Here is a 13136-nt window from a genome sequence, read left to right as displayed (position 1 = left end):
GCGAACACTCCGCTGTAGAGTGAAAATTTCATTCTATTCCAAACATTGCTGTACTTGTTGTCATTAAAGTTTTTCATGTAACTACATATGTTGTCCTTGTTTTAATAAAAAACGGGGAAACTTGCTTTCTGCATGCGCCGCGTACATTCTCATCAGTGTATAAAGTAAACCACTGATCACATAACTAAAATCACAACATACAAGGTGTTCCTGTGTTGATGTTACATACTTTCAGGGATAATGGAGAAGGGTAAATGTATCAATGTGGTGTAAGGGACCTTCGTCCAGCAATGACCGAGTCCAAAGTTATAAGTGAAAGCCAATCTGGTACCTCTCACAGTGGCTTGCACGGAGGTGTAGGGTAGCCAATCCCAATGAGCATTTAGCTGCAGACTTTGGGATAATAACTCAACTAATCCAATGAAAAGAGCATACTGTGTACTGACATGAGCAATCTTGTTGTACAATGCCTGTCTGCAATCGACAGCAGTCTGTGTTGACAAGCTGTATTAGATCTAACCAAATGGATCTGTGCACTGTGTTGGACCTTGCATACAGGATGTTCGTGTATGAGCAAGCAAATGGAAGCACAAGAGTACTGGAAAGGTTGCACAGGACAAAATATCCGTTCACACCATGTTTTTAACTCTATTACAAGGATTAAGTGAAACAGTGCAATGGGTACCACAGTACAACGGACCAGGTGGACAACGAACTACGTGGACTACTGACTTGGAAGATGCAGTGGTAGTTCGAGTGGATGAGGCGTCTGCAATCAGCAATCACTCACTTACACGTGAAATGCATGTTTTACAGAGTGCTGTGTGCCGAGTATTACTGAAAAGGCGGCTACGCTCTACCATCCATAGAATGTGTATGCTTTGACTGCTGCTGACTTTCGATCTTTTAATGCGTTCAACCAATGGTTCTTGGAGCGTACGTTCTGTCCACAGATAAAGCCTGTTTCTGCAGAGGCGGAACCCTAAATAGTCGCAGTAGTTATCTTTGGGCTGATGAAAATCCCCACACTACAGCTGTGAAGAGACATCAGATTGTCAGTGATCTGGGCAAACATAGTTAATGATCACTTACTGGGCCGATTTCTTCGTCCTCCCAGCTTAAATGCACCATTGTACACAATGCTTATGAGAGACACATGACCCATGTTAGTGGAACTTGTTTTTCGTCGACCCATGGTGAAGTCCCACCTTTACTGGGATTGAGGGTTCGTGATGAACACTGGGTCAGTCATGCCCTTAAGAGTGGAATGGGAGGGAAAGTCCTGTCTTGTGGCCAGCATGTTCACGTGATCTTACCCCTTCTGAATTCTTCCTGTGGAGTCATATGAAAAGTCTTATGTACGAGATGCGTGTCGAGACTGAAGAGGATCTCCATAAAAGAGTTCTCGCTGCCCGCGAAACTCTTCAAACGGCAATGCGGGATTTTGGAACGGGAACGTTAGAAATTCATGTGACGATACCATGCTTGCAATGACGCTGGGAGACGCCGTTCTGAGCTACTGTTGTAAATGTAGAAGCTTATGAAGCTCGTGCAGGTAGATTGAATTCGTCATTGCTATACGTACTGTCGACTAAAGATTTTCGGTCCCACTGGCATCAAGTAACGTGCACCATTACTAGTAAATCAACAAGGTAAATTATCTAACGGAAACTGAGGCCCTTACCTTGATCGATGTGTGAGGCTAAGGTGACTCCTATGTAGATCTTCGCTCATACCTTTCGACTCGGTCGTTTCCAGACTACTTCCCTTTACCTAAAATTGATGAATTACCTTTCTCCATCATACTCTGAACTTTGTAACACCATACGGAATCACCCTGTATTCTGTAAATAATATTACCGGCGCTGAGCCTCGTAGAAGGAACTTCCGAATTGCCTTTGAAAAAATATCAATGATAACTGCAATAGTTCTTACGCAGTCGCAGAGCGTAAGTCCAGAATGATTACAGTACAGTGACAGACCTCTACGTTGTGCACTGCGTCTATTATTTCTTCATGAAAAAGGCGAGTTGTGTATGCCATGTCTCTGCACTTCCAGTAGTTCCCTGGGTACTGCATTACCTGGACCTCGAAGCTGGGCGCTGGCTCCGACTTTTTTAGCATCAGACATGAAACAATTTTTTTTTCTAAACCATTAATAACAGAATTTTTCCCAGCCTCTCGCCTTTCTCCTGTCACTCGGTAATAGTCTGATAGTCGTTTCCCTAGTTTTACGTTTGAATTTATTATTCTAGTGGGGAATAAAGTAACGAATGTAAGTGGACCTTTATACAAGAATATGCTGTGTAGGGTATGAAAGAATTACAGCTTATCATAAGTATCATATTACAAGTATGCTCTTTTTGGGTAAAATAAATGAACAGAAAATTTCGAGTGATGATAGTGACTGGAGAGAAGGAGACTGACAAAATGGAAGACAGCTTTGTTACACAAAATACCTGTAATGATATATGGAGTGAACGCCAAGTCCGCCGAAAGACTCGTATAATGGGTTGTTACGGGCATTTTCTCAGTGTTTGGGTGTAAGGAACCCATCGTCTCTAGTACTGGTAAGCCCCAGTTGGCGTATGCACCCGTACTACTCTATAAATGCCTGTGGAACATCGCTGGTGTCGACACTGTACGCTGTGTCTCTTGTTTGGAAACACACTTGTTCTGTTGACTATCGGTACTTGTTGTTGATAACAACTAGGCCCACTTTATTCTCGATCCACGATCGTGCATACAGTGCTGCTCAGCTGTGTCCTGGTTTTTTTTTTCTGGCAGTGTTTGTATTAAGTCAACAGTGATATACAGCAGCATGACGAGGTTTACTCGTGAAGAGTAGTCCGATATGCACATCGTATTCACTGGAAGTAAGTTTTCGAAACGTTTTAGTTGATGTATAAGAAATGGAACACGACATATTTAGGATTCACGCTTTTGTCTCTATGCAATTATACACAAATCATCACAGGAATCTGTTGGTTAAAAATATTTGTTTATTTCAAATTGAAAGTCTCACTTCACATGAAACAGCTGGTTACCTTGCGTTAATCGTCATACTCATTGGAACAGTTCGAAGTTGAGTAACTTACTATCCACTGTTCGAAGGATTTACTGTGAATTATGCGCGCGCGGTTCTAGGCGCTTCAGTCTGGAACCGCGCTGCTGCTACGGTCGCAGGTTCGAATCCTGCCTTGGGCATGGATGAGTGTGATGTCCTTAGGTTAGTTTGATTTAAGTAGTTCAAAGTCTAGGAGACTGATGACCTCAGATGTTAAGTCCCATAGTGTTTAGAGCCATATGCGCGCGATTGTGGGATTGTAAGTGTGAGAGAAGGTGAAATTGGCTCTCATATTTCGAAATGGGTCGCCAGTGCAAATTCGTTCACCAGTCTCCTGCGTAATTTAAAAGTGTCCAAATAAACAATACCTTTGTCCACACAACGCAGAGAGAATCGTGCTCACCACTATGATTGTGTGATACTGTCTCAAGTAACTGCTCCTCTCTTGAATTACGGCAGCTGCTCACTAGGTGGCAATGGCGTCGCTTTCACAACTGATGTTTAATTACTCATAATTCCGAATATTTATACGAAATATTTATAAATTATATACAAATCCCTTCGTTACGAATCACTGTATCCATTACTCAAAACCAAATCAAAATCGCTACGGCAGTTCCTGAGATTAACTTGCACATACAGATGGATGCGAGGAGGCGACTTCAATTTATATGTATAGACAATAGATTAGACAGAAAGTATCCTGAACAACATCCAAAATTTTTTCGCTTGAATTCAAGTTATCCCCTGAAAAATTTCGATTGAATTAGGGGAAGAATATCTGAAAATGGATGTATGCAGCGAAAAAAATCACAGAATGGAAAAAGTAAATGGTGGGATAAACCAGACGCAGGAAGAAGAGACATTTCAAATACAGTGTGGACAAAATAACAGTGGTCACTAAAATACAGCTTAAGACAGACATGGTACAAGCCGGGTTGCCTGTCTCAAAGTGCGCGATAGGTATTTTCCCAGTCATCTTCGCTTTACCCACTCTGTATGACTACAGATAAGGATGTTGAAAGTCAACTGTGTACATGTGTAGTGGAAATTTGTAAATAAAAGTAGACGTTGAAATAAATATGTGCGCTAGACTGGTGTGTGGAATGCAATCTACAGTCTGTTCAAACCACTACGAGGAGTTGTAGGACAAAACCATACACAGAAGTAGTATAAGAATATGTAAAAGAGATTGTTGTTGACTATGAGCGTGATATGTCTGAAGCGATGGACTGAAAGATTACATTGGAGGTAGAAGAGATGAGTGATCGAAGCCGGCCTAAAAACTGATCCTGTAATGGAAAACTATTAGTGCTGATTCGCAGTTATCTACAAGCCGAGTGTACTGTGTCCCATTTATCTTAAACACACTAAATAAATTTTTGTCCACAAGCAAAATGAAAGAAACGTATGAAGCAACTATTGTTTAGCAATCAGGGAGACATTAATAATCATAGCTGCCTCTCTTGCAGCTTTTTGTTTCGAAGATATGAATAACACTACGGCTTTCTTAAACAGAGCCCTATATGTTTTAGTCGGTAATCCAAGTCCTTTCCTCAAGACCTGTTCAGTAACGTATCGCAGTGTATAATTGACTCAAAAATGATGTTATTCATAGCGAAACACAAAGCTGAATTTTTCTCTCCTGTACTGAGACAAAGTTCAGATATGCGGGTTAACTTAATGCGCCCACTTGTTGAAGACGACAGTAAAACAAGTGCAAACACAAGCAAAATGCGCATCGGTGGTCCAGTAACCAGTCTCCAGTTGAAGATTTGTGTCAGTACAATGTACACCAAGGAAGAGGTGGTAGAGATGTTGCTCATCAATGAAATCAAGGACTACTTTTTCCTACACAACATATCTTTCGGAAAGTACTGCAGTAGAATAAGATTTTCACTCTGCAGCGGAGTGTACGCTGATATGAAACTTCCTGGCCGATTAAAACTGTGTGCCGGACCGAGACTCGAACTCAGGACCTTTGCCTTTCGCAGGCAAGTGCTCTACCAACTTTTTTTCCGACTTTTTTTTGTTTTTTTATTGAACAAACGGAGAGTACATATATATATACACAAAGCAAAAGTTCTTCAAGGTACCAGTTAAACATATACAAATGAGTGTTAGGTAAACAAATTATTAGAATAACATGAAATACAACAAAATAGAACATATCCTGTTTTCCTTTTTTTGTTTTTGTTTAAAAATTTGTATTGAACAAATTAAAAGTATATATATATTCACTATGCAAGAGTTCTTCAAGGTACCATTTAAAAATATACAAATGACTGTTAGTTAAACAAAAAAATATTAAAAAAAGAAAAACATTAAATACAACAAAATATAACATATTCTGTCTTCTTCCTTGTTTGTTTTTTGTTTTTTTTTTAATTTGTGTTTGTTTTTGGTCGATGCATGAGAACACGGATAAGGGTGTTGCATCATGTGACAGGTAGGCATGGTACACCCCAACTTTGAGGGGGGTCAAGGAAGACGCTGCGGAGATAACCGACAAAAGTTTGTCGGTAAGATGGTTTTCGGGTGAGGGTGCTATGCGCGGTCACAACTTTGTACCAGAAGTCAAGGACTGTATGCGGACCACTCTGAAAGAGATATTCTAAAGCCTGTCCTCGAAACCAGATTAGGGTATGGTGCTTAGCAAGAGGGTAGTGAAATGTCTGGGGCAACAACAGGAAATCCGGGGTTACCGTCGTTGGCGGGGCACGGAGGTAAAAGCCCACGATTCGTTGGATGAGGAGCCATACGTTTTGTTTCAGGGGGCACGTAAGACGGTGCTCGTCGGTGTCTTCGAGCTGACAGTCAGGGCAGAGTGGGGAGGTGGCCAGTCCTATGCGATAAAGTCGACTATTAGTCGGGAATTTTCCATAGACTAAAACATACCAGAGTGCAGACACAGACGACGGTAAAAAGGGTGCATGCACACACCCCCAAACCGTGCACCAGTTAATGTCAGGATGCTGTAGCACCATGGGGTCGCAAGGGTTGGACAGCATAAACAAACGATAATAATCTTTTGTACGGGGAGGACGGGTGACTGGAAGATCGGCCCGAACGTAGCTGAGTTCTATGAAACAATTGGCGACGTAGTACAATAATGGAGAAATAGGTGCCACATTGATCGGTGGATCGAGAGAAGCTGGTCGGAGGATATCTAAGAGACTGCGTGTGAAGGACGGGACCGGCCCCTGCCAGTGCCGCAACAGAGTGTGGACAAAGAGTGCAGAAGAGCGTGCCCGCACGTTGATGAGTCCGAGGCCACCTTTTGCAGGAGGCAGTGTTAGAGTGTTGTAGCGGACTTTGAAAAGTGCCCCTGCTGACACGAAATATCCAAAGGCTGATTGGATGCGGCGGCCAAGGAGTAACGGCATTGGGAGGATCTGGGCGACGTGTACCAGTTTAGGGGCGACATAGATGTTGACATAGGACACACGTTGGAGTTGGTTTAAGTTACGGTGCACTTGACCGCGGACATGGTGCCGAATCGACTGCAAAAGCCGCCGGTAAGCCAGGGCCACTGTGCGGTGTGTGGAGCTCGTAAATTCGATACCCAAGTAACGAAGGGTGGCACTGACTGGGAGTGGGGTCGGCACCATAGCCGGGAGGCCGCGCCCAATGTGCATCATAGTCGATTTACGGACATTAAGAATGCTACCAGAAAGACGTCCATACTGGTGGATCCATTGGATGGCGTCATTGAGTTCCGTGGAGGAGCAGGTGAGAAAGAGGAGATCGTCCGCATAAGCCCTACAGTAAAAGGTGTGGTCACGCAAAGTGAGGCCCTGCAGTCTAGAGGTAAGTCCAGTGATGAGAGGCTCAAGTGCAATGGCATATAGTAAAGTAGACATAGGGCATCCTTGACGCACAGAGCGGCGTATAGGAATCGGTCCTACAAGCCTCCCATTGACTTGTACCATCGAGACCGCGGGAAGTAGTAACCGGCGAATGGCATCGACAAAAAGCAATGGGAACCCCATACGTGTCGCCACCATGAGGAGGAATGGGTGTCGAACGCGATCAAAGGCACTCGCGAAATCGACGGATACCAGTGCTGCACGAAGACGACAAACCGACGCCAGTGCAATGAGGTTACGGCATTCCCCTAGGGCTGTTTGTAAGGTGGCCCCACAACTACGTGCAGTCTGCTCAGGTGAAAGGACCGTAGGTAAGACGGTGCGTATGCGCGCTGCTAAGAGGCGTGCATAGATTTTATAGTCTGCATTCAGTAGTGTAAGGGGGCGATATGCAGAGACATGAGACCCTCTCTTCGGTTTATGCACAGGTAGGACAATGCCAGTGACGAATTCAGGTGGAATTGGGAAGGACGGAGTAAAGAGTTTCTGAATCATTTCCGTCCAACGAGGAAGCATTAACGTGGTGAACGCCCGGTAAAACTCCACTGGGAGACCATCTGGTCCGGGTGATTTGTTCTTGGCCCCTTTGTTGATCGCATCTACCACCTCTTCTGCGGTGATTGCAGACATCATGGACGTTGACTCCGCTACGGTGAGGGTCCGAGCAGGGGAAGGACGGAGATCATCAGGAATGGGCGTCGCCATCGGTTCATCGTCATAAAATTGGCGATAATGTTCAGCAAAGGCGGACACGACTGCCGCCTGTGTTGTGTGGTGAACACCATCGGAGGTCGTGATGTTGGGGACGAAAAGCCGACGTCGACGACTAAGGTCGGATGCGGCATGGATTGTGGATGGGGTTTCGTCGTGGAGGAGGTCTTGTCGTCGGGAACGCACCACGTCACCATGCAGTCGTGCACGTTGAAGAGAGAGGAGACGAGCTTTAGTACGCTGTCGTTCCCTATGGGTGTCAGGTGATGGAGGGAGCGCATCGAGCTCACGGAGGACGGCGTAGTGAAAATTTGTGGTGTCTCGATGCAATGCTGCTGCTTCCTTGCCACATTGTATGAAGGCCTTTCTGATCGCAGGTTTGGCACATTTGAGCCACCAATGGAACGTGGATGTGTACTGCGGAAGGCGTCTTTCGCAAAACAACTGAGCTACCCAAGCACGACTCAGGCCCCGTCCTCACAGCTTTACTTCTGCCAGTACCTCGTCTCCTACCTTCCAAACTTTACAGAAGCTCTCCTGCAAACCTTGCAGAACTAGCACTCCTGAAAGAAAGGATATTGCGGAGACATGGCTTAGCCACAGCCTGGGGGATGATTCCGAAGGTAGGAGACGAGGTACTGGCAGAAGTAAAGCTGTGAGGACGGGGCGTGAGTCGTGCTTGGGTAGCTCAGTTGGTAGAACACTTGCCCGTGAAAGTCAAAGGTCCCGAATTCGAGTCTCGGTCCGGCACACAGTTTTAATCTGCCAGGAAGTTTCAAGTACTACAGTACTTTATATCAGTAAACATTAATGCAAATAGTGTCCTGCTAACTTACATTATTCACATATGGGTAGCCCTTCTACGTTCTCTTCGTTGGTAACCATTGTACAAAAAAACTTTCAACTGGAGAGTGTTGACTTGATGATCGGTACACCTCTCTCTCATTTCCATTTGTTTAGTGCCTATTTCGTCAAGTAGAAAAATTATTCTACGTACTTCAGCTGCCTGCAGTGAGTGGTAGTACAGTAGAGTTACAGTCAGTTTTGTGGTTTGAGGTTTCTAGTAACGTCATATTTGTGTGACTGGTACACTGACCGATGTTTTCGGACAGGTCTCGAGCGGAGGAAGGGGCCTATTGAATGAAAAATATACAGCTCCCTGTAAAATAGGTATACATCTGTTCACATCGTAGAGAACAACGTTACAAGGAAGTGAATCACGCTGATTAATGTACTGCGCGGCTGGTTCTGGCGGAGGTTCGAATCCTCCCTCGGGCATGGGTGTGTGTGTTTGTACTTAGGATAATTTAGGTTAAATAGTGTGTAAGCTTAGGGACTGATGACTTTAGCAGTTAAGTCCCATAAGATTTCACACACATTTGAACATTTTTTTGTCCCTCTGGTAGCTAAACAATATTTGTTTCACACATTTGTTATTTTGCTTCTAGTTAAATGTTATTTTGTGATCAAGATAAATGGAACAACCTGTGTAATACGGGAAAGAAGAGGATTACTTCAAAAATTTTCGTCCTACACGTGCTTTACAAATTTCTGCTTTTACCTTTCTGTTGCACCTAACGTGTTAAAAAAATGGATTTTAGCTCTCAGTGAAATTCGTTGTGAGAGTAGCACAGTTTCAATACTCAAAGACAGAAAACCCTAAATTAGCTACGCAAATACTTTGAAAATGTAATCGACCACAGGTGAAACCTGGAAATATTAAAACTGCAATTTGCAAACTGCTGACAACGCAGTGTAAATTACGAGTGTATCAGAGAACTAACGTAGGTATTTTGGTCAGATGACAGCTTTGTACTGAAATGCTGCAAACCAGAACTGGCAGCCACATAAATAAAAACACCAATCATCCTGCAAAAGTCTACTTACAAAGTTTCAAGAACCCACACTACGGAAATGACCTACGAATACACTATAGTGCCCTACACGTTGTTCTCGTAGCAACGGTGAAAACCAGATTAGACTAATTAATAAACTCACACAGACATTAAGGCGGTGATTCTCCCCGCGCTCGATATGTGGTTGGAAAGGGAAGACAACCTACCTTCTGACACTATACTAATTAGCTTCTGCCACGCACTTCACAGTGGTTTCTAATGCATTTAGGTGGAAAAGTGCATAACTGGATAGTTGTGGTCTCCTCTACCACGTCATGAGTGTACCTACACCAGTACCAAAGATTCAGAAACAAAACCTGGGCTACCCGCCTGCTACCGGCAGAGCTTTGCCAACCTATGCCGCTGTTCACGTGTCTCTCCATTCTCTCTGGACTCCAGAAGGCAAGCCTATAGTGGACAGTGTTGTCAAAATCACTGCTACCGGCAGAGCTTTGCCAACCTATGCCGCTGTTCACAAGTGTCTCCATTCTCTCTGGACTTCAGGAGGCAAGCCTATAATGGACAGTGTTGTCAAAATCAACGTGAACCGTAAAGCTGCAAAAACTTCTACTATGTATTATCGACAACTAGTTGATAAACCAACATTGCTCTCGTATTCACTTTGCCAATTGTTTATCACAAACTATAAAAAAAATGAACTGAGTTTCCATGCATTCTTGAAACCACTTTTGTTATTATGAAACAGTTTCTGTACGCTGCGCTCATCTGCTTCACTTGTGTACTACGCGATTTTGTAATCGTCCCTATTTCAATGCCTCTTCATAACTCTGCAGACGGCTGTGTTGCCACTTACAGTACTCTGTGCTTCCCAAGTTGAGAGCTATCGAAACCGCTGAAGCGTTTCAGGGGTTTCCTTAAGCTGACTCGTCTGTAATACTGTCTTAGTAGTACAGAATGTCTTAGTACTTGTACAATAAATGTATTAAAACTTCATGCACGTTGCGCATTTTTTCGCGCATCTCAGTGTTTATGACGTCATATTTCTAGAACTACGTCTCGTTAAATGATATACACTCCTGGAAAAGGAAACAAGAACACATTGACACCGGTGTGTCAGACCCACCATACTTGCTCCGGACACTGCGAGAGGGCTGTACAAGCAATGATGACACGCACGGAACAGCGGACATACCAGGAACCGCGGTGTTGGCCATCGAATGGCGCTAGCTGCGCAGCATTTGTGCACCGCCGCCGTCAGTGTCAGCCAGTTTGCCGTGGCATACGGAGCTCCATCGCAGTCTTTAACACTGGTAGCATGCCGCGACAGCGTGGACGTGAACCGTATGTGCAGTTGACGGACTTTAAGCGAGGGCGTGTAGTGGGCATGCGGGAGTCCGGGTGGACGTACCGCCGAATTGCTCAACACGTGGGGCGTGAGGTCTCCACAGTACATCGATGTTGTCGCCAGTGGTCGGCGGAAGGTGCACGTGCCCGTCGACCTGGGACCGGACCGCAGCGACGCACGGATGCACGCCAAGACCGTAGGATCCTACGCAGTGCCGTAGGGGACCGCACCGCCACTTCCCAGCAAATTAGGGACACTGTTGCTCCTGGGGTATCGGCGAGGACCATTCGCAACCGTCTCCATGAAGCTGGGCTACGGTCCCGCACACCGTTAGGCCGTCTTCCGCTCACGCCCCAACATCGTGCAGCCCGCCTCCAGTGGTGTCGCGACAGGCGTGAATGGAGGGACGAATGGAGACGTGTCGTCTTCAGCGATGAGAGTCGCTTCTGCCTTGGTGCCAATGATGGTCGTATGCGTGTTTGGCGCCGTGCAGGTGAGCGCCACAATCAGGACTGCATACGACCGAGGCACACAGGGCCAACACCCGGCATCATGGTGTGGGGAGCGATCTCCTACACTGGCCGTACACCACTGGTGATCGTCGAGGGGACACTGAATAGTGCACGGTACATCCAAACCGTCATCGAACCCATCGTTCTACCATTCCTAGACCGGCAAGGGAACTTGCTGTTCCAACAGGACAATGCACGTCTGCATGTATCCCGTGCCACCCAACGTGCTCTAGAAGGTGTAAGTCAACTACCCTGGCCAGCAAGATCTCCGGATCTGTCCCCCATTGAGCATGTTTGGGACTGGATGAAGCGTCGTCTCACGCGGTCTGCACGTCCAGCACGAACGCTGGTCCAACTGAGGCGCCAGGTGGAAATGGCATGGCAAGCCGTTCCACAGGACTACATCCAGCATCTTTACGATCGTCTCCATGGGATAATAGCAGCCTGCATTGCTGCGAAAGGTGGATATACACTGTACTAGTGCCGACATTGTGCATGCTCTGTTGCCTGTGTCTATGTGCCTGTGGTTCTGTCAGTGTGATCATGTGATATATCTGACCCCAGGAATGTGTCAATAAAGTTTCTCCTTCCTGGGTCAATGAATTCACGGTGTTCTTATTTCAATTTCCATGAGTGTATTTGTGTAGGTACATTCAGCGGCATACGTGGATGCTATCTGAGCAATATGTTGGTTACAGAGTTAGTGGCAAAGAAGTAATAAATTTATACGTCACGTACAATGCGGCAGTTTTTCAAGAAAGTGTTCTTGAAGTCATGATCTCACGAACTATTTGTGGTACCGTGCTATAACTTCGTAGGTGCGTTTAGTGACATATGTGGATATCATCTGCGAATTTCCTACGAATGGAGTTAGTAGCACAGATGTAATAAATTTAAACATACGGCTGTTTTTTACGCATCTCAATGTTTATGATGTCATATGCCATGAACTATGATAGGTAAATGGTTCTGATCCTCACCGAGATTGTTTCCTGGCAATAAGGGAAATGTGTACCAAGTTTGGTCGAAATCTGTCCATTGGTTTAGGAGAAGATGTGGAATATGCACACATATATACATGCATATTTGAAGTATGTATGGATAACAAATTTCATTATGGTAGCATTCGAAAAAACTGTTTTTAGAAGAGAAGTTAAGTAACATTCGAAATGTTTGTGTATATACAAAGAAGAACAGACTACTCTATAGGTGATGGCTAAAAAAAAAAACACTCATGTTTTGAAAATATGCAGAATGTAAATTTCTGAAAGCCCAAAAAACCAACCTTAGTAATGCTATCTGCACTTGTTAGTACAATATCATACAGCACACGCTTTCGTAAATTCAGCTCAACGTAAAGGAATGATGGCCTGTGAGTGTAGTAGGTTACTTTAAACGTATGTTAGCTTCCCCATTATATCATCTAGCTGTGCTATGCTGGTTGTGAACACATACGTTCAGAATACCGGAAACAGTTATCAGAGCGACCACTTACAACTCTAAATCGTTTCGTATGTAACATGGCAGTAGGTAATACAAGACAATTTCCCATTACGACAGGCAGCAGCTCAGCATAGGACCACCTACCTCAAACCTAATTACCACGTAGATCGATTCCAGTTGTTACTATCTGTAATTCTCAGCGCCCGCTGTATGGTTGACAAGTGATCCATCAGCATGGCTGTGTCTAGCGTATTTGACTTTCGTGGTCACCAGAAAATAGCGGTCCACCAGCGTGGGACATTCAAATGTATCAAGTATAGAGAATAATATGGTT

This window comes from Schistocerca cancellata, chromosome 5 (genome assembly GCF_023864275.1).
Source record: "Schistocerca cancellata isolate TAMUIC-IGC-003103 chromosome 5, iqSchCanc2.1, whole genome shotgun sequence".
Classification (NCBI taxonomy): Eukaryota; Metazoa; Arthropoda; class Insecta; order Orthoptera; family Acrididae; genus Schistocerca; species Schistocerca cancellata.
Note: the sequence above shows the minus strand (reverse complement) of the source record.